General features: G+C 46.4%; 1 long non-coding RNA gene across 1 annotated transcript; it reads right to left on the bottom strand.

Moving 5' to 3' along the window:
- Positions 1-27,320, bottom strand: LOC149123027 (uncharacterized). Its single transcript, XR_016217931.1, has 3 exons — positions 26,562-27,320; positions 2,332-2,503; positions 1-418 (listed from the first exon to the last, which is right to left on the bottom strand). It is a non-coding gene; the product is annotated as an uncharacterized LOC149123027 (long non-coding RNA).
- Between the last annotated feature and the right edge of the window lie 52 nt (positions 27,321-27,372).

The following is a 27,372-nucleotide window of genomic DNA, read 5'->3' as shown; positions in this document are numbered from 1 at the left end:
TGAGGTATCTATAGTTCACAGCAACCTAGTACATGAGCAAATAGAAGAAAGGAGCTCCAGGCTCCAATCATAATGTCAAAGAACAGAAATGGCCCAGATTTTACCAGCACACACTGTTTACATGTGTTGAAATAGTGCACATAGTCCTTAAATGTGTGCAATGATTGTTAATTCAGAGAAACAGTAGATAGCTGTTATCTCACAGTTTCCATCAGTTGGGGATTTTGAGTGGCTTACCTGGACAGTTCTGGGGCACGGTCTATCAGGACATTGACGTAACTGAGGCCGGAGGAGCAGCTTCCAAGTTGGTGCTGCCAGCATCAGCCTTGGGTCCTCGCCAAATGGATTTCTACACAGGCTGCCTAAGTGTCCTTGTGGGCTAGCTTCTGGCTCCTCCCAGAGTCCCAGACCGAGTGACCTGAGATGAGAGTGAGCCAAGCAAAAGGCTCAGAGCTTAGACTAGGATAAGGGCTGAACCTAAAATTACTTTGCACAATAAAACGTGAGGAATGCTGAGTTGAGCAAGGGAGACAGGAAGTGGAGCCTGGACCCTTAAGGAGAGTGATCTCTTATATTCATTTTTTTTTTAAGTTTTTATTTATTTGTTGAGAGGTAGAGAGAGAGAAAGAGAGACAGACACGAGAAAGGTCTTCTATCTGCTAGTTCACTCCCCAAATGACCACAACAGCTGGAGCTGGGAGCTTCTTCCCAGTCTCCCACACAGGTGCAGGGGCCCAAGCACTTGGGCCATCTTCCACTGCTTTCCCAGGCCACAGCAGAGAGCTGGAGCAGAACAGGAGCAGCCGGACATGAACTGGCGCCCAAATGAGATCCCAGCACCACAGGCAGAGGCTTAACCTACTATGCCTCAGTGCTGGTCCTCTCACATTCATTTTAAAATGCTTTCCTATTCTGGTTTGAGCAGTATTCTCCATATCATCTCAATATTCAGAGAAATCTCTTGTACTCAAAGATTTTGTGTTATTGTTGATTTGGTGGAATGTAGTAGGTAAGTAATAAACACTTGCCTTTCCTCCCTTGAAATAATACTCGGGTAAATACTGTCACTGAAATTCTCCTTTTTGTGTATGTGTGTTTTTAACGAAAGAGCACTTAAGGAGCTTCACATTTGTACTGCTAATCTGAGGTGGTATTCTTGGCCTTTGCAGCATACAAAGAATTTCAGACTCTTTATAAAAGTCTATCAGTTCCTCTTTATTCCCTATTTAGCCAAAATGGCTTTGGGAACTTAGGCTGTCCAACATTTGAGGAGTTAGATAAGCCTGAAAATCACATAACCTTCTTTTATCATTTTCCTGAAACTAGAAGACCATCCGAATCCCGTTACATGGCTCACTATCTGCAACATGCCCCTCACGCATGGTTAGCTGTCCTGTTTTATTGATGGTTAAGAGTCAGCCAATAAATTGGGGATCTCAGCAGACACAGTAAAAGGCTCATCTAGATCTGAGTTCTATGCAAAACATATTGATTTCTGCTGCTGTCTTCTATTCTTACGTTGGCTTTCTTATCAACATACTCCTCTGGCTCTTTAGAATTATTACTGCTTGACAGCACTCCCTCCCACTGCCTTCCCCCTCCTCTTCGTCCCTATAGGGCAACCATCTCAGTGACTCCTCCTGAACTAAAAGTACATTCTGGCTTCTCCAGGGCCAGAATGCTAGTGCAGCAGTTTAAGCTGCCACCTGTGATGCTGCCATCCCATATGAATGTCGGCTCAAGTCTAGGCTGCTCCACTTCCAATCCAGCTCCCTGCTAACGTGCCTTGGAAAGCAGTGGAAGATGACCCAAGTACTTGGGCCTCTGCCACGCAGGTGGGAGACTCTGATTAAGCTTCTGGTTCTGGGCTTCAGCCTGTCCCAGCCCCAGCTCTTGAGGTTTGAGGACTGATGAGCAGATGGAAGCTCTCAGTCTCTCTCTCCCCATCTCTATACCTCTGCCTTTCAAACGAACAAAATAAATCTTTTAAAAACATTAGACCTCTCCTAGTCTGTAGATGTCTTTTCTGTCCAAACATAACCTGTGTTTTAAATTTTATTTAAGGTATACAAATGTAGCTTTGCTTCATCAAGAAATGGAATGTGAGTGACTGTGAACCAGGAACTCTGGGGCCAGGAGCAGTCTGAGTGTCCCCACAGTTGTGAGGCTTCACAGGTGTTTCTGAAATGCTCCTCCTGTTGAGAGTCACTGCACAAGGGAACCTCCCGTCTGCCTCTCCTTGCATCTCTGCCCACCACTCTCCTGCTACCCAACGAGCATTTGCACTGAGGGCGAGAACATTAGAGCTCTGATAGTGGGCAGACGACTCACCGTTTCTGAGAACTTCCACACTTCTGGGTAAATTCCAAACCTGATGAAAGTATCCTTTATGACCTACAGAGCTGAAGTTACACAAGTAGCATGACGTGGTGGTGCAGTGTATGTATCAGCGTGGCCAGGCCAAGGAATCCAGGTATTCGGTCAAACATCTGTCTGGATATTGCTGTGAAGGTATTTTCTGATGTGATTAACATTTACTTAATAGACTCCAAGTAAAGCAGAGGGCCTTCCAAAACATAGGTGGATCTCATCCAATCAGTTGAAAGTCTTAAGAGAAGGCAGAAAGAATTCTGCCCCCAGACTCGTGGGCCCAGTTACGACATCAGGTCTTCCTCAAGTTTCCAGCCTGCTGGCCTATTTGGCAGATTTTGGACTTGTCAGTCTCCACAATTGTGTAAGCAAGTCCTTTCAAATGATCTCTCCCTTGCTCTCTGGCCCTCAGCCCTCTGTCTTCATTTGTGCATCTCTTTGCCTCTCTGTCTCTTTCTCTACACACACACACACACACACACACACAGGTATTTCAAAAAAGTTTGTGGGAAATGGAATTAAAAGATTGTGGTGGAATGAGAAGGCCATGCTAAGATGGCCACTGGCAATGGAGCCTGCCTGGCATCAGGCTGTGATTGGATGGCTTTGGAAACCACATGGCAACAGAGCCTGCCTGGCAACAGGCTGTGATTGGATAGCTTTGGAAACTGCCTTGCAACAGGCTGTGATTGGTTAGGGCATAAACCGCCTCAACTGGATTGGCTGCCTCAGCTATATAAGCTGCTATACCAACTAAAATAAACAAGTCTGCCAGCTGCTTGCCTCTGGCCCACTTTCACCTGACTCCCCGGGACTGTGTGTTGACTCAGCGCCTCTTGCCCGCGCTCCTCCTCTCAGAAGGAATCCACAGCAACAAAAGATAACTATTTGGGGATGGGCATTGTAGCATAGCTGATTAAACCTCTGCCTGCAACACAGTATCCCATATGGGTGCCAGTTCAAAACCCGACTGCTCCACTTCCAATCCAGCTCTCTGCTAACGTGCCTAGGAAAGCAGTAGAAGATGGCCCAAGGGCTTGGGACCCTGCACCCACTGTAGAGACTCAGAAGAAGCTCCAGGCTCCTGGCTTCAGCATGGCCCAGCCCCGGCTGTTGCAGCCATTTGTGGAGTTAACCAGCAGATGGAAGATATCTCTGTTTCTCCTCTCTATAGCTCTGCTTCTTAAATAAGAAAATAAATAGATAACTATTTTGGTGCAAAAATTTTTAGATACTTTAATAATTTTTTTCATAATGTGCATTTTCTACAAAACTACAAAGACCTCCTACTATGCAGACATTACATTCTTTTTTTTTTCACTTTTATTTAATATAAATTTCCAAAGTACAGCTTATGGATTACAATGGCTTTCCCCCCTCCATAACTTCCCTCCCACCCGCAACCCTCCCATCTCCCACTCCCTCTCCCATTCCATTCAAGATTCATTTTCAATTCTCTTTATATACAGGAGATCAATTTAGTATATATTAAGTAAAGATTTCAACAGTTTGCACCCACACAAAAACATAAAGTGTAAAATACCGTTTGAGTACTAGTTATAGCATTAATTCACATTGAACAACACATTAAGGACAGAGATCCTCCATGAGGAGTAAGTGCACAGTGACTCCTGTTGTTGACTTAACAAATTGACACTCTTGTTTATGGCATCAGTAATCTCCCTAGATTCTTGTCATGAGTTGCCAAGGCTATGGAAGCCTTTTGAGTTCACTGACTCTAATGTTATTTAGACAAGGTCATAGTACATTAAATTCTTTCACCAAAATAATTTTTAATTTTTATTTATTTTTTATTTTTTTTATTTTTTTGACAGGCAGAGTGGACAGTGAGAGAGAGAGACAGAGAGAAAGGTCTTCCTTTGCCGTTGGTTCACCCTCCAATGGCCGCCGCAGCCGGCGCACTGCAGCCGGCGCAGAGCGCTGATCCGATGGCAGGAGCCAGGTACTTACCCTGGTCTCCCATGGGGTGCAGGGCCCAAGTACTTGGGCCATCCTCCACTGCACTCCCTGGCCACAGCAGAGAGCTGGCATGGAAGAGGGGCAACCGGGACAGAATCCGGCGCCCCGACCAGGACTAGAACCCGGTGTGCCGGCGCTGCAAGGCGGAGGATTAGCCTAGTGAGCCGTGGCGCCGGCCCAAAATAAAATTTTTTAATTCCATCTTCCATGAACATGTTGCAGTACATATAAATATATATTTTTTAATTGATTTTGTTTCTCTGGAGAACCTTGAAATGTGCATCATATTTATTTCCAGCTTTCCCATCCATTGTCATTTCATTAGTAGTTTTATCCACGTTATGATTATTTGACTTTTTTCCTTTAGTTATAACCCAGGAGGGAAGATCCTGCTGATGGCTTTCATGTAGGAGGTGGTCATATTTCAATTTCTAAATTAGACCAATCCTAAGGTCATCTCCTAGGGCAAGCCTGACCCCTAGATCTGCAGAACCATAACCCTTTGAAAAGGGCCACTGTTTCTGAAGGACCTGAGACAGACTCAACAGAATGGGACTGCTATATTCTGCAGGTGTCCCCAAATTTCATGTGTTGCAAAGTTAATCCCAAACACAACAGCATGGGAAGGTAAGGTCTAATGGGAGATGTTTAGGTCATGAGGGCTTCACCCCTCATAATGGATTAACGATGCCATTAAGACAGCTTGTAGGGTAGACTCACTATCTTCTGCCCTTCTGTCACCCTAGCACACCGTATTCCTCCTCCCCAAGGGATACAGCAATAGTTGCCATCTTGGAACCAAAAAAGGAGCAGAGTAACATTACCCTGACCTTGGACTTCTTGCCTCCAGAACCATGAGAAATAAATTTCTATTCTTTGAAAATTACCTAGTCTGTGGCATTTTATTACAATAGCACAAAACAGATTAAGATAGGGACCCAAGGGCTGGTCCAGATGTTGGTGCTGACATTCTTGCAACTACTGTGGGACTGATTTCACACTGAGTGCAATGAACAACTTTGTAGAGATTTGCATAAATAAGGTGTCACTAATATCAACATACCGTCTGCCTGTATCAGCCTTTCTCTTTCACTCTCTTGTCCACGGGAACCCTGACAAGTCCCCCCCGACAGCTGGGTTTCTGACTCTCAATGACAAACTTCTGATACAATTAGCTTCTTTCTAATTAGCTTTCTTTAGAGTTCCCACAAACAAAAGTTTTCACATTGCCCCAGTTAAAATATAGGACCAAAACAAGAAATACTCCTCTTTTCACTTTTTAAGTTTTCATGAATTTTCTCCAAGCTTTTTGGTTTATGTGGCACAAAAATGTTTCTGAAAATATGACAACCTGTGAATGAAAGTGAGAAACTACTCATTTTCAGATATCTACTGTAGGTGTTTTTCTATGAATTTATGCTTTTGCTCATTCTATTTCTCTTCCCACCATGGTTCCTCAGTTTCCCTAGCCTGTCCACACTCATCTAAATATAAGGGAATGAGGACCAAACTGACCAATCATTTCTGTTAGACTCATGGATAAGTCATCATTTTCCAATAAACAAACAAGAATCAATTATCTGACACATGAATTCTTGTAGAATTCACTTTGCTTCATGAGCAGCTAGCCTGTTTCTTTCGCTTTCTTCTGCATCATCCTTCACTCTCCAGAATCTTAATGCAAAAACCATGGCATGAGCTCTGGAACTTCGACTGCAGGCTCCAGTAGAAGCCAGTGATTCCCACTGTGTGGGACATGTCCTTCTCTGGCATTCAGGCGCCGGTACCAGGCCTCCCAGGTGGACAGAAAGCCCTGAGCGCAAGGCAGCCGAGGGGAAAGAAGGGAACCGGACTGTGTGCTGAACTCACAGACCTTCCTCAGGCTCCTGTGGTGGGATAGCCCTTCTTCCCCTCCCTGCTGATTACGTCATCACGGAATTCCCAACCTAACTGCTTGCTGGGATTTTGGCAAAGGTGCAAAGAAAAGATATTCTGCACTTTTTCTATCTGCCCGAACAGGACCATAATCTTCCAACTTCTCTCCTTCCTCGGTGAATACCGCGAGTTGCTGTTCTGACAACCTGGAAAGAAGCGCATTCGACCTGAATCAAGTCAGTGACATCTTTGAGCACCCTCACCATCACACTTTCACTAGGAGAACCTGACGCTTCTATGCACACAACTAATTTGATGCAGTAGTGAGGAAATTCTGGGCCATACTAAAATGGACTGTCACGTAACATCCAAATATTTACCTTCACTCTAGTCTTGACCGATAATGAGGTTTAGGGAGTTGAGCTGGAGTCCTGCGGTGTTACCGCATTCGTTATTCAGAACTATTCTTAAACATCCCTTTGAGGAGGGGATTGGATGGGAGTTTGGAAAGCTAGGGCTTCAGGGGGAATAAATGATTATTTAAATGAAAGAAAACTGGGATGCAGCAAATCCTCCCTCTTCCAAAATCTGTAGTAGGCAGGTAGCAACAGCAGAGGAGCACCTCTTTCCAAACAAATCTCTCCACAAATCTCAAGAGAGAATCTGTTCTTCTCTCCACTTGATTCATTTTTTATATCCTAAACTGGGTGAGAAGTTCTTAAGTCACAGAATTAGTTTTGAAATATTTGCCTTTGATTATTTGCTTTCAGTGACCTGGCTTTAGAATTTCCCATCTGCAGTACCTCGGTGCTTCATCAAAATTTCAACGTTAGCATCCTCTTAGATATATAAATAAAAGAATACAAAATTACAAGGAAATAAAAGCAAATCCATAAAGACAGGAGGATATGTTAACACATTTCTTAGGAACACATACCTTATAATGCAGACTCATAAATATATAATATTTAGAAATAAAACCAACAGGTCGGCGCCGCGGCTCACTAGGCTAATCCTCCGCCTGCGGCGCTGGCACCCTGGGGTTCTAGTCCAGGTCAGGGCGCCGGTTCTGTCCCGGTTGCTCCTCTTCCAGTCCAGCTCTCTGCTGTGGCCTGGGAGGGCAGTGGAGGATGGCCCAAGTGCTTGGGCCCTGCACCCCATGGGAGACCAGGGGGAAGCACCTGGCTCCTGGCTTCGGATCAGCGCGGTGCGCCGGCAGCAGCACACCAGCCGTAGCGGCCATTTGGGGGGTGAACCAACGGCAAAAGGAAGACCTTTCTCTCTGTCTCTCTCTCTCTCTCACTGTCTAACTCTGCCTGTCAAAAAAAAAAAAAAAAGAAAAAAGAAATAAAACCAACAAAGATGCACAAAATCTTTATGGGGCAAAGGTAAAAATTACATTGGAAGATACAGAACAAAACACAAATGCCAACAGACATGTATGTTTCTGGATGAGAAAAATTAACACTGTAAAGATGTCAACTGACCTCCAAATTAGTCTATGCCTTCAGTGCAGTCTCAGTAGCAACCCCAGCAGGATTTTTCGGAAACTTGACTGGACTGTTGTAAAGTAGCAATGGAGAAATAAAGGCACGCTGGCAGTTTAGACCACTTTTAAAGAAAACACAAAGATGTGTGTGTGTGTGTGTGTGTGTGTGTGTGTGTGTGTTGGGAGGAAGGGTGTCTCTTTGCCCTAAATAAGACATATGAAGGCTCCAGCATTTAAGATAGTGTGGTACTGGGGCTGGCGCTGTGGTGTGGTAGGTTAAGCCTCTGCCTGCTGCGCCAGCATCCCACATGGGCGCCGGTTTGTGTCCTGGCTGCTCCTCTTCTGATCCAGCTCTCTGCTAATGGCCTGGGAAAGCAGTGGAAGATGGCCCAAGAGCTTGGGCCCCTGCACCCATGTGGGAGACCCAGGGGAGGCTCCTGGTTCCTGGCTTAGGATTGGTCTAGCTCTGGCCATTGTGGCATTTGGAGAGTGAACCAATGGATGGAAGACTTCTGTCTCTCCCTGTCTGTAACTCTACCCCTCAAATAAATAAATCTTTTAAAAAAAATCTGTGGTATCAACATAGGAGATAAATATGCCTGTGATGCAGAAAAGAGCCCACAGACGCAGGCACAAGACGCAAGCAGGTGAACAGTGCAGGAAGCTTCAGAGCTCAGCAACAGAAGGTTGCCTATTCAGAAAAATGGGACCGCTGGCTCATCTAAATGCCTAGGTAGGGAAACCAAAGAAAGCCAGCCACACCCAGGTACAACAGAATCCAAATGCAGGAAACCGAAGACAAAGGAAACACATTTTGAAGGCAGCCAAAATAGAACTACGTGTTTACAGAAAGAGCACAACTCAGACTGCTGTGAATTTCTCACCAGAAGAATCTGAGGGCTAGAAGAAAGTGACACGGCATTTTTTAAAGTGCTGGGGAATAAAGGCTTGTCAACGCAGAACTCTCCATTCAGTGAAAACATCCTTGAGGACTGAAGGTGAAACAAATAAAGGCTCTCTCAGATGCAGGAACACTGAGAATCTACAGCCAGCAGAGCTGCTCTAAGACAAGCGCTAAAGGAAGCCCTTCAGATGGAATAGAAATAATACGAGACGACGCGAAATGTCAAGGATGGAATAAGCACAACAGAAATTACAAATACTGGGTAAACAGAGTAGACTGTTCTTCTCTGGAGTTCTTTAAAATACTCTTGGTGGTTGAAGGCATAAATAGTAACAATATCTAGTGGGATTTCTCAGTGCAGGCACTAGTAATGTATGGCAACTATAGCATAAAGCAGGGAGGGGAAGGGTCCTTCAAGGTAGTAAGGTTTCTATATTCCAATTAAGGTGGTAAAAAAAAATGATTCTAAGAAGACAGTGAAACACACTTATATATTTTTTAATCCCTAGAGCTGACCAAAAAGTTGTACAAAAAGATAGTCAAAAGCACAATAAATTAAGATGTAATATTTTTTAAAATATTCAAATAACTCAAAAGGCACCAAGAAAGGAGAAACAAGAGTCTCTCCACAGGGAGAACACACAAAAACAAATTGACCAAGTGTGACAGTGAAATCCACATATGCATACATCAGTGACTGCTTTAAAAAGAATGAGATGCATCCATATGCACTAATGTAGGAAAGTCTTAATGACATGTTGCTATGTAAAACGGAAGCGATTGAACAAAACACCCGTTGTAATGCCAGCTAAGCTTTCACTGTATCCCTATGTGTTCATGTACATTTACATTCCCGGCTCCATGTACATGCATTAGGGAAAGTCTAGATGTATACTCAAAATAGTTCTCCAAAGGCCACTTGGATCAGAAAGGATAAACAATGCCAAGAGCGTCTGTGGGGCCACTGTTGTGGTGTAGCGGGTAAAACCACCACCTGAGTGCCAGCATCCCATATGGGCGCTGGTTCAAGTCCTGGCTGCTCCACTTCTGATCCAGCTCTCTGCTATGGCCTGGGAAAGCAGTAGAAGATGGCCCAAGTCCTTGAGAAGAAGCTCCTGGCTCCTGGCTCCTGGCTTCAGATTGGCACAGCTCTGGCCGTTGTGACCATCTAGGGAGTGAACCAGCAGATAGAAGACCTCTCTCTCTTTCTCTCTCTCTGCTTCTCTGTAACTCTGCCTTTCAAATAAATAAATCTCTTTTAAAGAAAAAGTATGTTATTTTAATTTTTATGAAAAGAATGTAGGTATGTATTACATTGCCATTAAAAATAAATGAAATTGACAATGTTGAAAGGGCGTGTTGTTCACAGTGTGCAGGTGACGCTACCATATGGGAGACAGTCGTTTTAGGTTCCCTGAGTCAGGAGCGTACCCAACTGCTTTCAGCAGAATTTGCCATCAGTGTGTCAGTCTGTTTCCTATCTGCACAGTTTATCTTCTACTCCCATTTTTCTTCCCCCTATGAAACTTCAATGCTCAAAGTCCTCCAGCTCTAACAGTTGTTGAGCTGATCTCCCCTTCCTCCACCTACCCCAGCTTCATGCCAGTTTTTGAGAATGTAATATTTTCAAAACTTTAAATATCCCCAGGCATATATTCTTATATTATACATAGTATGCAGTTTCTCTGTCACCACTTACAAAACAGCTGCAGTGCAGTGTAGGTCTCCATCATTAGTGGCTCATAAAACTCATGTAATAGGTCTCAATTTGCTCTGTGTTCCATGTAATTTTAAAAATAAAGATCTTTACTTTTTTCGAGCTGTTTTTAGGTTCACAGCTACAGAGGTTTCCCAGAGATCCCCACCCCTCCACAGGCACAGCTTCCCCAACTACCAACATGCCCCCCACACCCCCCACACCTTGCAGTGCTGTCTTTGTTGTAATTGGTGAACTCACATTGCCACATCCTAGCTACCCAAAGTCCGTGGTTTGCATTAGGGTTCACTCTTGGTGTTGCACATTCTGTGGGTCTGGACAAATGTATAATGACGTGTGTCTATCATCAGAGTAGTTCCACTGCCCTCAACATCCTCTGTGCTCTGCCTATTCTTCCCTCCATCCTCCATACTTCTGGCAACACTGATCTGCTTACTGTCTTCAAAGTTTCATCTTTTCTAGGCTGCTATATGGTTGGAATTACAGACAATCTCTTCAGCTTGGTTTCCTTCACTTAATGATACGATGTAAGGTTCCTGCATGACTTTGCATAGCTTGATAGTTCATTTCTTTTCAGCACTGCGTAACATTCCACTGTCTGGATGTACAACAGCTCATGAATCCCTTCATCCACTGAAGGACATGTCAGTGTTTATAACTGACAAAACTTAGGAATCAATATCTATGTTTAAGTCCTTTAGTGGACTAAGTTTTCAAATCCTTTGGACAATCACCAGGAGTCATTATTGCCGGATAACAGAATCACACTCGTGCTTAGTTTTCTAAGAAATTGCCAAGACTCTCTTCCATCGTGGCTGTGCATTTTGCATTCTGGCCAGCAGGGAACAAGAGTTCCTGCTGCACCACAGTCTTGCCAGCACTTGATGTGGTCAGTGTCGTGGATTTTGGTCATTCTCAAAGGCATGTAACAGTATCTGGTCGTTGTTTTAATTTGCACTTCCCTGATGACAAGTCGTGTGGAGCATTTTTCCTGGCAAAGTGTCCATTAAATTGTTAAGCTCACTTTTTAATTATTTTTTAGTCTTATGAGGTTTTTTGGTATATTTTAGATGTAAATCCTTTATAAAATATCTGTATTACTAATATTTTCTCCCAGTCTCTGGCTTGTCTTCTCATGCCCTTGATACATGTCTTTTTTAAGAAATAAAGTAGAAAATATTCATCATTCTTTTGATATTCATATTTTATTGAGTATCCTGTGTATTTGACTATGGAGGTTCACTTGGCGCAGAGAAGTTCTCTTGGAATATACCAGAGATGACCCAACTCAGATGTCTCCAAAGATAACCAAGCCTGATATAAATGGAGACATGCAGCATTTGTCATTTTGTGACTGGCTTATTTCACTTAGCATAACGTCCTTAAGGTGTGTGCATATCGTGGCATACAGAATTTCCTTCCTTTCAAGGGCAGAATAATATCCATCATATGTATATAACACATTTTGCTTATCCATTCATCCATTGATGGACACTTGGCTTGCAGCTATGCTTTAGCTACTGTGAGTTATGCTGCTAAAAACATGTTTGTATAAATATCTCTTTGAGGGGCCAGCGCTGTGGCATAGCAGGTTAAGCTTCTGCCTGTGGTGCCAGCATCCCATAAGGGCACCAGTTCAGCTGCTTCACTTTTGATCCAGCTCCCTGCTAATGGTCTGGGAAGGCAGTGAAGGACGGCCCAAGTGGTTGGGCCCCTGCCCCCACAGGAGAGGCCCAGAAGAAGCTTTTGGCTTCAGATCAGCCCAGCTCCAGCCTTTGTGGCCATCTGGGGAGTGAATCAGCAGATGGAAGACCTCTCTCTCTTTCTCTCTGTAACTCTGCCTCTCAAATAAATAAATATTTAAAAATAAATAATCTTTGAGATTCTATTTTCAGCTCTTTTGAGTACATAACCAGAAGTGGAACTGCTATATCGTATGATAATTCTATGCTTAGTGTTTTGTGGAGCCATCGAATGATTTCCTACCTAAGGGTATTTTTTTTTTTTTTTTTTTTTGACAAGCAGAGTGGACAGAGAGAGAGAGACAGAGAAGAGAGAGAGAAAGGTCTTCCTTTACCATTGGTTCACCTCCGCAATGGCCACTGCGGCCGGCGCACCACGCTGATCCAAAGCCAGGAGCCAGGTGCCTCTCCCGGTCTCCTATGCGGGTGCAGGGCCCAAGGACTTGGGCCATCCTCCACTGAACTCCCAGGCCACAGCAGAGAGCTGGACTAGAAGAGGAGCAACCAGGATAGAATCTGGCACCCCAACCAGGACTAGAACCCAGTGTGCCGGCGCCGCAGGTGGAGGATTAGCCTATTGAGCCGCGGCGCTGGCCAACCTAGGGGTATTTCATCTACACTCTCCTGCTCATCATTGGTTGAGGACACTCCTGGCATTTCTGTCCACCTTTTCTCCTAAGTTGAGTGTTCTTTAGTAGCCAGATCTCGTGGACATGGTCATCTGCTTGCCTTAAGCTGCTATTTTGGTGTGCTAAGGGGAAATGGGTGGAGCACCAGCAGTGCCTGTACAATGGCCCTCACTGTATAATAAGGCTGGTGTGCACGCACGGAGAAATCCACATTCCACGTCATCCTTTCTTTCCTTTGGCTGTGACAGCCAACTTGCCTCAGGGCTGCTCAGCTCACTGCGGTGCTAAAAAACAAAGGAAAAGTGGGTGCATGATAATGGACCAGAGCTTCTTATGTGGCACATACACTCTCATCTGGGCCCCCACGTGGCCCGGAGACGGAGAGTAGACAAGTGTCCCTTTCATTCAGATCGCTGTCTACAGAAATCTTAGACTACAGTCAGACCACGCATTAGCCAACTAGCTCGTGTTAAGTGAAATGCCTCAGACCTGCTGAACTCCAGCAAACAGAAGGCCACGACAGGAGAGGAAGCAAAATCTAACCCCTTCATCCTCTCATCTGGGTGACTGCTATTGTAAAGCAAGAGTCTCTGGTCACAGAGCTGGAGAAATTACCCAGAAGCTGCCTGGCCCTCTATATAATAAACCCGCAGGATTGCTCACCCCCAATGGCTAAACTAACCACTGCCATGACCATCACCCCAGAAGGAGAGCAGGGAGGCTGCAGCAGTGTCATAGCAGGTAGGGTTCTCCCAGGAAAAGAGAAGCACTTCTCTGCTCCAAGGAGAAGGGGTTTTAACACAGAATCATAAGCTTATATTTGCTGGAATGGTTGAGCAAGCAATATGGAAACTGCTGCTACCGTCATGAAATCACGAAGAGCTGGATTCCAGGAAAGCTGCTGGCAGTCGTCCCCGCTGCCTGCAATACCAAGGCAGGTGATTCTCAGGAGGCTGCCCAGAGGCTGAGGCAAGCAGTCTGCTTGCCTGTCGTCCCTGCATCTGTGCACAACTGCCAGCTGGGAGGCTGACTTCTTCTCGGTCTTCCAAATGGCCTCAGAGCGCCTTTAATTGGCCATAGAGAGCCACACAGGAAAGTGACACTAGGAAATGAAGGTCCAGACTTCCCTGCCAGGCAGAGGTGTGGAAGGGGCAGGGATGCCACCTCGCTGACAAGGACAATCTGGCACAAGCAAATTAGACTCAATACACCAAGAGAAGAAGGCACGCAGGGTACCATCACAGCCCTGTGACTCCTCGTGTGTTAGTAAAGAATCCCATGGATGCTATTAGCAGAATCCTGAGGGCAAATTAAGCCCAGATAGATGTCATGGCTCAATAATTCAGCCAGCTGCTATTCCCTTCTCAAATGTCAAGCTGCCTAGGAGTCTCAAATATGAATCTAACACACACGTAATTCCCATGTGGAATCGGCTGTCTTTTCCCTTCAGCCTGCAGTGCCCTCAAGCATAACCAGACTCTTCAAAGCTCAGACTCAAGAGGCCCAAGTCAAGAAGGGGGTAGCAGCTTCCTCCCTCCCATGTCCAAGTCCACTTCAGGGCAGCCCTGTGCATGGCCCAGAGCCTACCTGATGACTGACACACAACTCCACAATCATCTGTTTTTGGTGACATCAGAGGTCTATCACCTACATCTAGGGCTCCACGGGACACCCTCAACATTGTGCAAAAACAATAACAAAAAAAGAGACATGTCATCTTCTAATACAAAAGCACACACAGGAGCGAGGTCCCGATTTGGCACCTTGGGGAGATGGTGGTGCAACAGTGACAGGATGGAAGGATTTAGAGACTGGAGGTGAGTTGAGTTAGACAAGATGAGCTTAAGCTGGTTGCAGGAGAACCAGGGAAAGGCAGCCTAGTGGGCCCTGGAGCTGGAAGTCTGTGTACGCATTTCTGTGAGAATAAACAACAGCCCCCTGCTGGCTCTCTAGCCCTTCAGACTCACTGTTGTTCCTCCAGGTGCTTCAGACCCTGAGGGCACTGCTGCTACAGCCTTCTCCCCAGGGGGCGTCCCTACGATGTGTCTCCCGGCCCACTCCCCTCTTTTCCCCTGCCACACCGGCTGCACCTGTTCACTTGTCTACCTGCGAGTAAAAGTTCCGTGCAGCCAGGGCACTGTCCAGTGACCAGGGCACTGAGTGTGACACCTTGGTCCTTCCAGAACAGTCACTTGATAAATATTTGTGGAATTGAACTAATGAGAAAAGCTGGAACTGTTCCCTTATCATACCTAGGGCTACTTCCAAATCACATCAGAGGAGAAGCCAGTCAAGGTCCAGGTTGAGCCAAAAGCAAGAAATCAGTTATGCCTGGGGTCTTGGTCCCATGTCCTCAAAGCTCCCCTTTGTGCTGTCACATCCCCGTTTACCTATTAACTAACCCTTGTCCACCAGCGAAGTGTCGTGAGGCAGAGAGAACCCAAGTGACATAGGAGCACTGTGGTCAACTCTAACAGCAGGAAGTCCTGGAGTAGAAGGAAGTGAATGGCTCCTTCCGCTCCCAGCTGTGCACCCTTCAGCTGTACACACCAGCCTGGTTGTGCTTCCTTCCCCACCATCACCACACTGGAGACAATCTGGCTTAATCTGCTTAGAAGGCTGCTTCTGAGGGCTAGCACTATGGCGTGCTAGGTTAAGCTGCTGCCTGCAGTGCCAGCATCCCACATGGGTTCCCATTCAAGTCTCAGCTGCTCCACTTCCTATCTAGCTCTCTGCTATGGCCTGGGAAAACAGTGAACAGCCCAAATGTTTGGGCCCCTGCACTCACGTGGGAGACCCAGAAGAAGCTCCTGGCTCCCAGCCTGGGATCGGTCCAACTCTGGCCATTGTGGAGCATTTGTAATGTGGCCATCTGGGGAGTGAACCAGTGGCTGGAAGATTTCTCTCTCTCTCTGTGTGTGTGTAACTCTGCTTTTCAAATAAATAAATAAATTTAAAAAAAAAAAAGTAAGCTGCTTTTGGGGTGCTGACATGGATTTTCTCCCCTGAACGTAATCAGACAGATGTTGCTCCATCAGAGGAAGGCAAACCCCGAGACTTGGCTACACAAAGCCTGGCCTGACTCTCGACGTGAGTCTGGCCTTCGTACAGGAGCACTGTCTGCTGCCACTGCCTCTTCTGGGAGTCTAACGCACACTCAGCCTAGCTGAACAGGTCAGAACCGGAGGCTGCCGCTGCAGTGTCATTAGGCTGGGAATCCACTCCCGATCTGCAGCAGCTGCAGCCCTGTGGGATGGTGCGTTCCTTGGAAGTCGGAACCCCATCAAAGCTCAGAGATGAATGCTTCACTGAGGGACAAGGGAGCAGAAAAGTGAAGCACAAAGGGTGAAGAGTCAGGCGGGGCGAGCAAGCAAACGCACGGTGGCGTGTTCCGGAGCTGTCCGCAGCCTCACAGGACACGCTGCCAGCTGCCGAGTCGTGGGTGACACCTGGGAGCAGCTGAACAGAAAGCCTCTGCTTGAGCTGTCAGTCTGGGACAGAAAGGACCAGGGCTTTCCCGCTCAGCTCTTTCCTGTTTGCTGTCTCACTGATCCAGGCTCAGCCCTGGGTCGGGAGCTCTTTGTACCTCCTGGGTTTGCTACCAGGTGCCGGGGAAGCCAGGCCCTCCGCGGATCTTACAGCCAGGCTGCTCTTCAGGGACCCCTGTGGTCATATTTTGCCTCCTTAGGATATTTTTAAGCTGAAAGTAACCTAAAGGAAAGCTCCTGCTCTTTTTGGTGTTGGAGCTGGATGCCCGGAGAGTCTCTGCCACTGGTTCTTATGTCTTACATCCTGGGTGGGTATTTCTCAAGTATTCAAAACCCAGTTTTAAGGGACAAAAGGAAAACATTAAAGAATTGATTATTTTTTGATACATTTAGATATTTTTAAAATAACACTCATTTGGGTGTTTCTTAGTGCTAAAAAAAAAAAAAGCCATAAAGCAAATAATCCCAAAAGCCAGTGAACTAGGCACTGCCTGCCTCTCGTGGTCTCAACCCCCCACCCCCCAACTCTGTCCGTTGCTATAGCAATAAGCTTCAGGCGGATGGAACCAACACGGCCTTCCTTTAGCTGCACCACGTCTCTTCCCTCTCCCCCGCATGTCTCTAACGCTATGGCCTGGGACACAGTCACACATGGGCAACGTAAAGTTGCAAGGAAGTTCCTAGGGGGCGGGCACGTGGGGCAGCCGTTCATTTCCTGCTTGGAAAGCCCACATCCGGTACCAGAGTGCCTAGTTCAGGTCCCAGCCACTCTGCTTCCTGCTGATTTGCATCTGGGAGGCAGCAGATCCTGACTGGCATTCTCAGGTCTCTGCCACACACATGGGAGACCTGGATTGAGTTCCAGGTTCCTGGCTTTGACCTGGCTACCCCCTGACTGTTGTATTTGCAAAGTAAACCAGCAGACAGAAGATCCCTCTCTTTCCCTACTCTTTTCTAGTAAAATGAAAAGAGTTAAAAAGAAAAAAGCCGTTAGTAAGCCTGGTACAACCATTGGCCAGCGAGGAATGGGAGCTGGCTGTGTAAATGCTCCCCTTGCTATGGGTGGAGTATGGTTTATCTCCCCAAGTTTCTTGTGCTGGAAGCCTGGTTCACAGCGTGAGTGGGGTTCAGGTGGTAGGACCTTGAAGAGGTGGGGCCCAGGAAAACGTGAGTGGGCCACGGGGGAACTGGCCTCGTGAACAATTCACCTCCCTTTTTCTCTCTGCAGTGGGTCAGGTCTTGGTAACTGGATTAGTTTGAGAAGATGGGTTGTTCTAAACCAAGGTTAGCTTTCTCTACCACTCTCTCATGCTTCCTTTCTTACACCCACATCCTTTCTGCATGCAGCCAGTCCTCTTTCTGCTTCTCCCTCACACTGTGTGACACGGCCTGGTCAGGGTCGGAGGTAAGGGCTCTTGCCAGCATCAAGATGTTTAGACCCTGCAGGCATAAGCATCACAAGCCAAATAAACCTCCTTAAAGTATCCAGCCCCTAGCAGTTTGTTATAGCAACACAAAATAGACTGACACCCTTCCCAACCTGTGGGCAGAGTCCAAGGCATATGCTACATGGCTTCTCCAGGGATCCCTATGGGCTCAAGATCCATTCTCCGACAGGGATAACCAATTAGACAATACACACTTGCATAGGCCTTTTCTTCTGGGTGTCACTTTCCCCATTTCCACTCTCCTGTTCATGAGATCATTCCCAAAGAAACTGCCTGTATGCAAGCTCTGTGTAAGTTGTTGCTTTGGAGGGAGTTGGGGAGAGAGGCCGGAGACTTGGTAACAGAAATGGTAGGAAGCAGATGCTCAGATTAGTGTCCTGGAACTGACTTACTCCTCAAATGGAAACGAGGACTCCTTTGCTGACAGCAAGTGCAGGGTTCAGGGATCGTAACTACTGGTATGCAACATCATCACAAGCTTGCTACAATGGAAACCAGATGCAGGATAAAGGTGAAACGCTGCCTTAAGAGGTAGTTAATAAGACTACATGGTGGGGGCGGGGGGAAGGCGGTGCTGTGGTACAGGTTAATCCTCCGTCTGTGGTGCCAGCATCCCATATGGGCACTGGTTCTGGTTCTGGCTGCTCCTCTTCGGATGTGGCTCTCTGCTATGGCCTGGGAAGGCAGAGGAAGATGACCCTGGGCGCTTGGGCTCCTACACCCACGTAGGGGGCCAGGAGGAGGCTCCTGGCTTCGCATCAACCCACCTCTGGACATTGTGGCCATTTGGGGAGTGAACCTGAGGATGGAGGACCTTTCTCGTTGTCTCTCCCTCTCACTGTCTAAAAGTCTGCCTCTCAAATAAATAAAATCAATCTTTGGGGGAAAAAAAGACTACATGGAGACAATTGCATTATAAGGGTTGAGAGACTGCTGGCTTTTGTTAACTGCTTTAGAAACGCTCAATAAAGAAAATGGCAAAATCCAGGCTGCCAAATATCAACACAAGCCACTGTGAAATCCAGAAACCCTCCACGCTGTGGTATACAGGTTTCATGTTCAACATCACCTTGCCCTTTCTTAATCCATTTGTAAACTGCTGATTTTTCAAGAGACATTTCCTTCATCCAGAGAGCAGGATATGCTGAAAATCAGCCCAGGACTACAGTGAAGACTGGATGCATGGCTTCAGAAGGCATCCTCACCGAGAGGCAGGGCCCTAACAGAAAAGGAGAAGCCTTGGAACTGGGATGGAACATTTCCGTGGATGAGCTGGGTAATACTGAGAACGTGGACTCCTCTGCACCCTTGTGTTGACAAAAGAGGTTCCCTCTCCCTTGTTCCCGGGGACCTGCCTCTCAGAGAGCTGGAGAGACCTCACTTGAGGCAGGTGCTTCTCAAGATAATTCCCAGGGCTGGCGCCATGGTGTAGTAAGTTAAGCCTCCGCCTGCAGCGCCAGCATCCCATTTGGGTGCCGGCTCATGTCCTGGCTGCTCCTCTCCTGATCCAGCTCTCTGTATGGCCTGGGAAATCAGAAGATGGCCCAAGTAGTTGGGCTCCTGTACCCATGTAGGAGACCTGGAAGAAGTTCCTGGCTCCCAGCTTTGGATCGACCCAGCTCCAGCCATTGTGGGCATCTGAGGAGTGAACCGTGGATGGAAGACTGCTCTCTCTTGCCCTCTATCTGTAACTCTGCCTCACAAATTTTTTTTAGATTTATTTGAAAGTCAGAAAAGAGGGAGGGAGCTAGAAGATACTGGGAGAATCTCAGACTGCCATGTGGGTCTAACTCCAAGTAAAAAAGTAGAAAAAAGGATGGAGCTGAAAGTTAAAACGCCACTTGGGACACCCGCACCCCATACTGGAGTGTCTGGGGTCAAGTCCTGGCTCCACTCTATATTCCACTATCCCAATACCCTGGGAGGCAGCAGGAAATGGCTCAAGTTCTTGGCTCCCTGCCACAAACATGGGACACTTGGCTCCTGGCTTTGCCTGGCCCGGGCTCATCACAGCTGTTGCAGGTATTTGCTGAGTGAACTAGTGGATAGGAGCTCTGTCTCTCTGCCTTTAAAATAATAACATTAAATTAAATGACGAAATTGAAATAAAAAAATGAAAGAAGCAAAGTCGGGTGAAAGTATCGTAGACAGTAGAACAAGTTCATCAAGACTATTGGGAATCTTCCAATCAAAGACTACTGTCAAAGGAGTCTCACATCTCCCAGGAACAAGCTTGCCTTCAATAATTCACTGGTGCATTCAATCCCTGACTGGAATTAGCTAGAAGAGAGGGACATGGGCTCCTAGGAAGTGCCTAGATGTGTTTCAAGGTGTGGCAGCTGGAGCCCTTGGTTCATTATGCTCCCTATAACTGAAGATCTGCAAGACATACTCTATTAGCACTATAACAGAGAGATGGATGGTTAGATGATGGATAGGCAGATGAAAGATAAGTGAGAGATAGAAATGACAGAATATGCATATGATCAAATAATCCCCTTATTTATTATTCTTCCTTCAATCATTGAGCAACTGCATCAACTTCCCTTTCTCCTTCACACATTACACATTGTAATCAACACTCTCAAGACTGAGTCTAGGGCCACCCCCTGTGGTGCTAGCATCCCATATGGGCACTGGTTTGAGTCCCGGCTGCTCCACTTCCGATCCAACTCTCTGCTATGGCTTGGGAGAGCAGTGGAGGATGGACCAAGCCCTTGGGCCCCTGCACCCATGTCGGGGGTAAGGGGGAAGCTCCTGGCTCCTGACTTCATATCAGCGCAGCTCCCACTGTTGCAGCCATCTGGGGAGTGAACCAGCAGAGGGAAGACACCTCTCTCTCACTCTGCTTCTGCCTCTCTGTAGCTCTGCCTTTCAGGTAAATAAAATAAATCTCTTTTTTAAAAAAAGATTTATTTGAAATGCAGAGTTACACAGAGAAGGACAGGCAGAGAGGTCTTCCATCCACTTGTTCACGCCCCAGACAGCTGCAACGGCTAGAACTGGCCCTATCTGAACTCAGAAGCCAGGAGCTTCCTCTGGGTCTTCCCATACCAGTACAGGAGCCCAAGGGCTTGGGCCATCTTCTACTGCTTTCCCAGGCCATAGCAGAGAGCTGGATTGGAAGCAGAGCAGCTGGGACTTGAACTGGCACCCATATGGAATGCCGGCACTGAAGGTGGAGGCTTTATCCATTATACCACAGCTCCGGCCCCAAAATAAATCTTTAAAAAAAAAAAAAAAGATTGAGTCTAATCTTCCAAGCCAGAAAAGGTTGATCAATTATATTATGAAAAATTTTAAACTTGTGATTGGTAAATGACAAAACAAATTGAAGATGAATTTTTGCCACACATGATAAAAGGATTAATTTCTTTAACATATGAAAGTGAGACAAATGAAAAGTATTAACAATCTTGTAGAAAAATGTGTAATACAGGATAAACCAAAGCCCCTTGTTATGGGGATTAAGAGACCATTCTACATATCACCAAGAAGTGACAAATTTGAGTACAATCCAAATTTTTACAAACTTTAAAAATTATAGTTACAAGATTTTGTTGAAAGACATGGTTAATAGTGGGAAAAAATGCCAAAGATTCTCAAGCAAGCTTCAAAGAGAAAGACAATGCAAATATTTCGCCTTGGAAGACCTTAGTTGAAATAGTGACAAATTGGCTAACAATTTGAGCAAAGTGTCTCCTAAAATAATCCACTTCCATTTATTAAATCCATTTCTCCCAAGCAATTTCTGATAAGAATTATGTTCAGTCAGGTTATTCTCCTGCGGATAAAAAGGCTCTGACTGGTTGGCATGATACCATCAACCCTTCAGTGGGTAAATTTATGGGAGTAGAAGGAGCTGCCACAAATCCACTTCAGTGAGTTCCTAAGCCTCAGGCATATTCTAACAGATCACTCACGAATAAGATGAGAGCAAGGATCTGGACCTGCTGACCTGAAGGAACACTTCTGACTGGCTATCATATGTGTGAGATACCTGTGGAATCCCAGCCCCAGTGAAAGGCTGGATCCCAGGTGTTCATAGCTTCTCCCTTTGCGGTACTTCAACCCCTCGTAAAAGACAGAAAGGGCCAGAGCACCTGCCCCAGCTCCCAGGGTTCCCTCCACTCTGCTGAACCTACTCAAGCCTCAGGTCCCGTCCTCATGAATTAGTGAGTTTTGTCTTGAAGTTGGAGCTTAAGATTTCGAAGGGAGAATTCACAAGGGGCAGTGTTTTCACCCAGGAGCCTGGACCATTTATTTGGGCATGGGAGAGATACCTGAAACCTGGAGCTCTCTGCCAGGACAGGGGGAGTCCCTTGGAAAGGTTGGCAGGTGAACGAGTGGAATCCTGCAATAGGGGAGCCCAGGACCCCGTGGGAACTCAAACTCAGTCAACACTGCCACTCACGCACACAGCTACGATGCCCTCTACTCCAAGAAGGCAACTTCTGCCTGCTTAGTATTTGACAGGCAAAGGGGCAGAGGGAATAGGCAAGTGCAGGTGTGAGGGTGAGGGGAGGATGGAAAGGCAATAGATAGGAAGACAAGTGGCTCACTGCTACCACACGCCTGCTTTTCTTCTCCATGTGCCTTTCCCGTGGGCCAAAGGTACAACATCTTCCTAGAGAATGGGGGCCTCATCGGCTATGCAGAGATAAGAATGGTGATGGTCATGAGGATCAATGGTAGTGAGAAGAGACAGGAAGGAGAAAAGCTCAAATTTTCTTATTTTTATTATATAGACCACATTCATGTAAACTAAGTTTTCAAGCGATTGGGAGAGAGATGTGATGGCAATCCCATGAGTTTGCAGGTGCTGATGGCCTTGTGTGGGTCATAACATCCACATTATTAATTGTAATGGTGATGAAGTTTGCAGGAACTATGGAAACAGAGTGGATCTTCGTGTAGTGTGTATATGGAGATCAGGATTGGGGCTAGTTGTGGCTTACAGGTTCCCCTAAGGGGAGATTACTTAGTGCAAACAGGAGTGGTTAAGATCTCAAGAGTCTGAGCAGTCATCAGGGATGGCTAGAAAATGGAGAAAGAGCCCAAAAAACAGAGAGGGAGCCCAGAATCCAGCTCAAGCACAGATCTCAGTTGTCACCCAGAGGAGAGGCATTGTTTCCACTTTGATCAAAGATGCCACCCAATCCCCAAGCCATTTACCTCACTACTTTGCCTGCACAGCCAGAGCTCTTGTCAGTCACACAAACACTAACTGACCAATCTCAAAAGCAGCCCAGGGGGCCGACACTGTGGCTCACTTGGTTAATCCTCCACCTGTGGCACCGGCATCCCATATGGGTGCCGGGTTCTAGTCCCAGGTGCTCCTCTTCCAGTCCAGCTCTCTGCTGTGGCCCGGGAAGGCAGTGGAGGATAGACCAAGTGCTTGGGTGCCTGCACCCGTGTGGGAGACCAGGAAGAAGCACCTGGCTCCTGGCTTCAGATCGGTGTAGCTCCGGCTGTAGCAGCCATTTGGGGAGTGAACCAACGGAAGGAAGACCTTTCTCTGTCTCTCTGTCTATAACTCTACTGTCAAATAAATTAAAAAAAAAAAAAAAAAAAAAAAAAAAAGCAGCCCAGAACGAGTGCAGGTAATGGGTTGCAGAGGCCCAAGGAGGAAAAGAGCAATTAAGATTTGATTCTGTTTCACTCAGTTTCTGCCTGCATCCTTGTATACATAGCTTTCTGTTTCTACAGATGTTTTGGGACACAGGCCTTGGAATGGCTACGAAGAGATTAGATATGGGTGTTACAGTCCTCACCAGGGTGTGCTATGAACAACGAGACTGTGTGTGAGTATGTGCCCCGCTCTCATGTCTGGCCTGCCAAGGAAAAGAAAATGCAGAACTGCAAGTGTGCTGATGAGAAGTGTTGACCGAGTGCACTGGGTACTGCATCATTTACCCACAAAGACCCCAAGGTCTTGCCCCGAGATTTAGAGCAAGGACTTGCTCTAGGACATTTGGCAAAGTAAATACATTACCTAATATGAACCTAAATATTTGAAAGAAGATGTTAAGAATGTGATTCATATCATCAACTCTAAAATCCTTGCAGCAAAAGACAAATATTCATACCCTTTTGGGGACGAGACTGAACAATGGAAATATCCTCTACGTCTTCCCAAGCTGGGACAGAACAGAGACTATTATTTCCTGTAAAACTAACTCTGTGTCCTCCTTGAAGGCACTCTCATAGAGAAACCAACACCTTCCCCCCCTCCACCTTTCATTCACACACAGATCCTCCACAACCCGGTAGTACCTTGATCAGATGGGTTCTGAAGACCCAAAGTGTCGTTTTAAAACATGAATTAGTTGTCAACGTCAGAGATCATATAAATCCACAGAAATCCCATTGCATTCCTTTATATTACCTGAGCTCTGTAAATCTGAAACATCTGCACCAATATTCCTCACCCCATGTCTACCATGCCTGCCCCATCCAAGAAAGGAGGGCTGCCTTGTTATCTTTCCCACTTAATAGCAGCATCAACACTTGAGATGTGACACGACTCATCACCCTTCACTTCATTTTATAGATGAAGAAACTGATGGGCAGGGATTCACAGAATATGACCAAAGTTACAATTGGTTGGTAACAGAACGAGGAGGAAGCTTATTGCATTGTCTTCTGAATCCATTGTCTTTTCCTTACTGCACTCATCACAGCAATGAAGAAACCCTTCTAAGTTCTCCTCTCATCAATTACATTGATTGACGCCTACTGTATCCCAACCCAAGGCTACTTCTCCTGCTGGATCTGTGGATCTACAATCTGCTGGTGTCCAGCCACTATTGGATAATCAAGGAACTATTTTGTAATCCAAGCAGATATTCCTAACTCCCCTAGCTACCAGTGGTCATGTTTTATTTCTTGTTTATTAACAGAAGGACCCACCTTGTACCAAGTTTCCTTTCCCAAGAGATGTTTAAAGGTTTCACAAACCCATCCAGACTGCCCCTCATTCCACTTGCTGAGGTCTGGATTGCTGTTCGTCTCTGCCACAGGTGAGTCTTGTCATCTCATCACCAGCTTCTCCATATACAGTTCTCCCCTCAAACCACTTTCTTCCAAGTTTAGACAGTTTTTTTTAAGATTTACTTATTTATTCGAAAGTCAGAGTTACACAGAGAGGAGTCAGAAAGAGAGAGAGAGAGAGAAAGAGAGAGAGAGAGGTCTTTCATCCGATGGTTCACTCCCCAATTGGTCGTAATGGCCAGAGCCGTGCTGATCCGAAGCCAGGAGCCAGGAGCTTCTTCCAGGTCTCCCCTGCGGGTGCAGGGGCCCAAGGACTTGGGCCATCTTCTACTGATTTACCAGGCTATAGCAGAGAGCTGGATCAGAAGAGGAGCAGCCGGGTCTCAAACCAGTGCCCATATGGGATGCCGGCACTTCAGGCCAGGGTGTTAACCCGCTGCACCACAGCACCGGCCCCCAAGTTTAGACAGGTACACTTATATGCATTCCTCAGTATAATGTTTCATAAAATTAGCAAGGCCTTATTGAAAAGAAACTGTATAACCCATTGCCAATTGCCTCTGCCCCAAGATCCCCTTAGGTTGGGACAACCCAAAGAGATCACTATTGGCCAGCCCTCTCCTTTGCCTCTACCTATGCCAAAGTTGCAGGGATCCCAGAATGGGCCTCAGGCCCCCACTCTTCTGAGCCCAGCAGAAGAGGAAAATCTATATTCTTTCCAAATTTTATTTATGTATTTGAGAGGCATAGAGAGCGAGCAAGAAATAGCCCCCATGCACTCACTCACTGCCCAAAGACCCATAACAACCACAGCCAGGTCTCAAGTGCATGTCTCCCACCTGGGAGAAGGAAATCCGACTACTTGAGCCATCACCTGCTGCCTCTCAGGTCTACACTGGAAGGAAGCTAGAGTCAGGAGCCGGAGCCAGGTATTTAGCCAGGTGGTGTCTTAACTACTAGGCCAAATGCCTTCCCTGAAAAATAAATTTAAAGCTAGCTTTCCACTACACATACTAATTTACAGAGATGGCAATCTGGTTCTTAGCTGTGTTGAACGTCGCCCCTCCAGAAGAGTGTTTTCACATAGCTTTGCAGAAACAAAAAACCCATGGAAATATTCTTGCAATATTAAAAAGCAAGGCCTCTACTCCCCAAAGATGAATTCTAACCTTTACCTTGAACAAAACAGAAATTCTTGGCATTTTAAAATGTCTTTCTTCATGTTTCTACCCTGTGAGCTAAAAAAAATTATATACAGGTGTTTAACCTCAAAAAGAAGAACCAAGAAGAAATGTTCAATGTGTTTCATGCAAGGTGAAAGGTGTATCTTAAATATGTCAAGGTCAGCATGGTTGGTGGGGAAAGGGGAAAAACCAGAGGAAAAGGAAGAGCTGCTAACATGGAAAGGAAAGAGGCCCACCCACAGAAGAAAGAAAAAGCAGGCCACCAAGTTTTAAAACTCATCAGGGAGTCGGCGCTGTAACCCAGTGGGTTAAGCCTCCATCTGCAGTGCCGACATCCCATATGGGCACCAGTTTGAGTGCCAGCTGCTCCACTTCCAATCCAGCTCCCTGCTAATGCAGCTGGGAAAGCAGTGGAAGATGGCCCAAGTCTTTGGGTCCCTGCACACACGTGGGAGACCTGGATGAAGCTCCTGGCTTCAGCCTGGCCCAGACCCAGCTGTTGCAGCCAGCTGGGGAGTCAACTAGCAGATGGAAGACACACACACTCTCTTTCTCTCCTTTCCTCTCTCTCTGCCTTTCAAATAAATCTTACAAAAGAAAAAAAAAACTCATCAGACATTCTGCCCTACTCTTTACTTAATAATTTAGGAAACCACACCCCCTGAAAAGTAGGCAATTTGGCCGAAAGGAGATGCCTCATTAGCAGTGGGGACAAGAGAATGAATCAAACCTCTTGACTCACTTCATTTTTCTTTCCACCATGTCAGGCTGCCTTCACGGAAGGCAGGCAGGCAAGGGAACAGCAGAGACGTCTACGGCAGCAACTTTAACTCCTCCACTCGGCTTCACCTTTTAATGGCAAACCCTTCTGGGAGTGGGTAGAGAACACCTGAGAGAGGATATGAGCGAGGAGGGGAAGGAGAGGTGGAACTGGGAGTCCCAACACCCGGTGTTTCTAAAGGATGACTGAGCACCCTTGCTTCTCACTGAGTCTGTAATGGGAAGCTTATTTCTACTTAAACTGTTACAAATGCTTTATAGTAACAAGGTTCTGACACTTCACACATGATTTTTTTTAAATAAATAAAAGACATACAGGTAGAGGGAAATGGGGCGTTAGTGTTTAGAGTTTCAGCTGGGGGAGTTGAAAAAGTTCTGGGGATGGATGGTGATGACGACCGCACAACATGAGTGATGTACTTAATGCCTGAGGACTTCACATTGAAAAGTAGATAAAGCTGGGCCAGCACCGAAGCTCACTAGGCTAATCCTCTGCCTGAGGCGCCAGCACACCGGGTTCTAGTCCCGGTCGGGGTGCCAGATTCTGTTCTGGTTGCTTCTCTTCCAGTCCAGCTCTCTGCTGTGGCCAGGGAGGGCAGTGGAGGATGCCCCAAGTCCTTGGGCCCTGCACCCGCATGGGAGACCAGGAGGAAGCACCTGGCTCCTGGCTTCGGATTGGCGCAGTGCACTGGTGGTAGCGGCCACTTGGGGGGTGAACCAATGGAAGGAAGACCTTTCTCTCTGTCTCTTTCTCTCTCACTGTCTAACTCTGC

This window comes from Oryctolagus cuniculus, chromosome 12, assembly GCF_051225735.1.
Source record: "Oryctolagus cuniculus isolate XC-2025 breed Fujian yellow rabbit chromosome 12, ASM5122573v1, whole genome shotgun sequence".
Classification (NCBI taxonomy): Eukaryota; Metazoa; Chordata; class Mammalia; order Lagomorpha; family Leporidae; genus Oryctolagus; species Oryctolagus cuniculus.
This window is presented reverse-complemented; position numbering and strand designations above follow the sequence as displayed.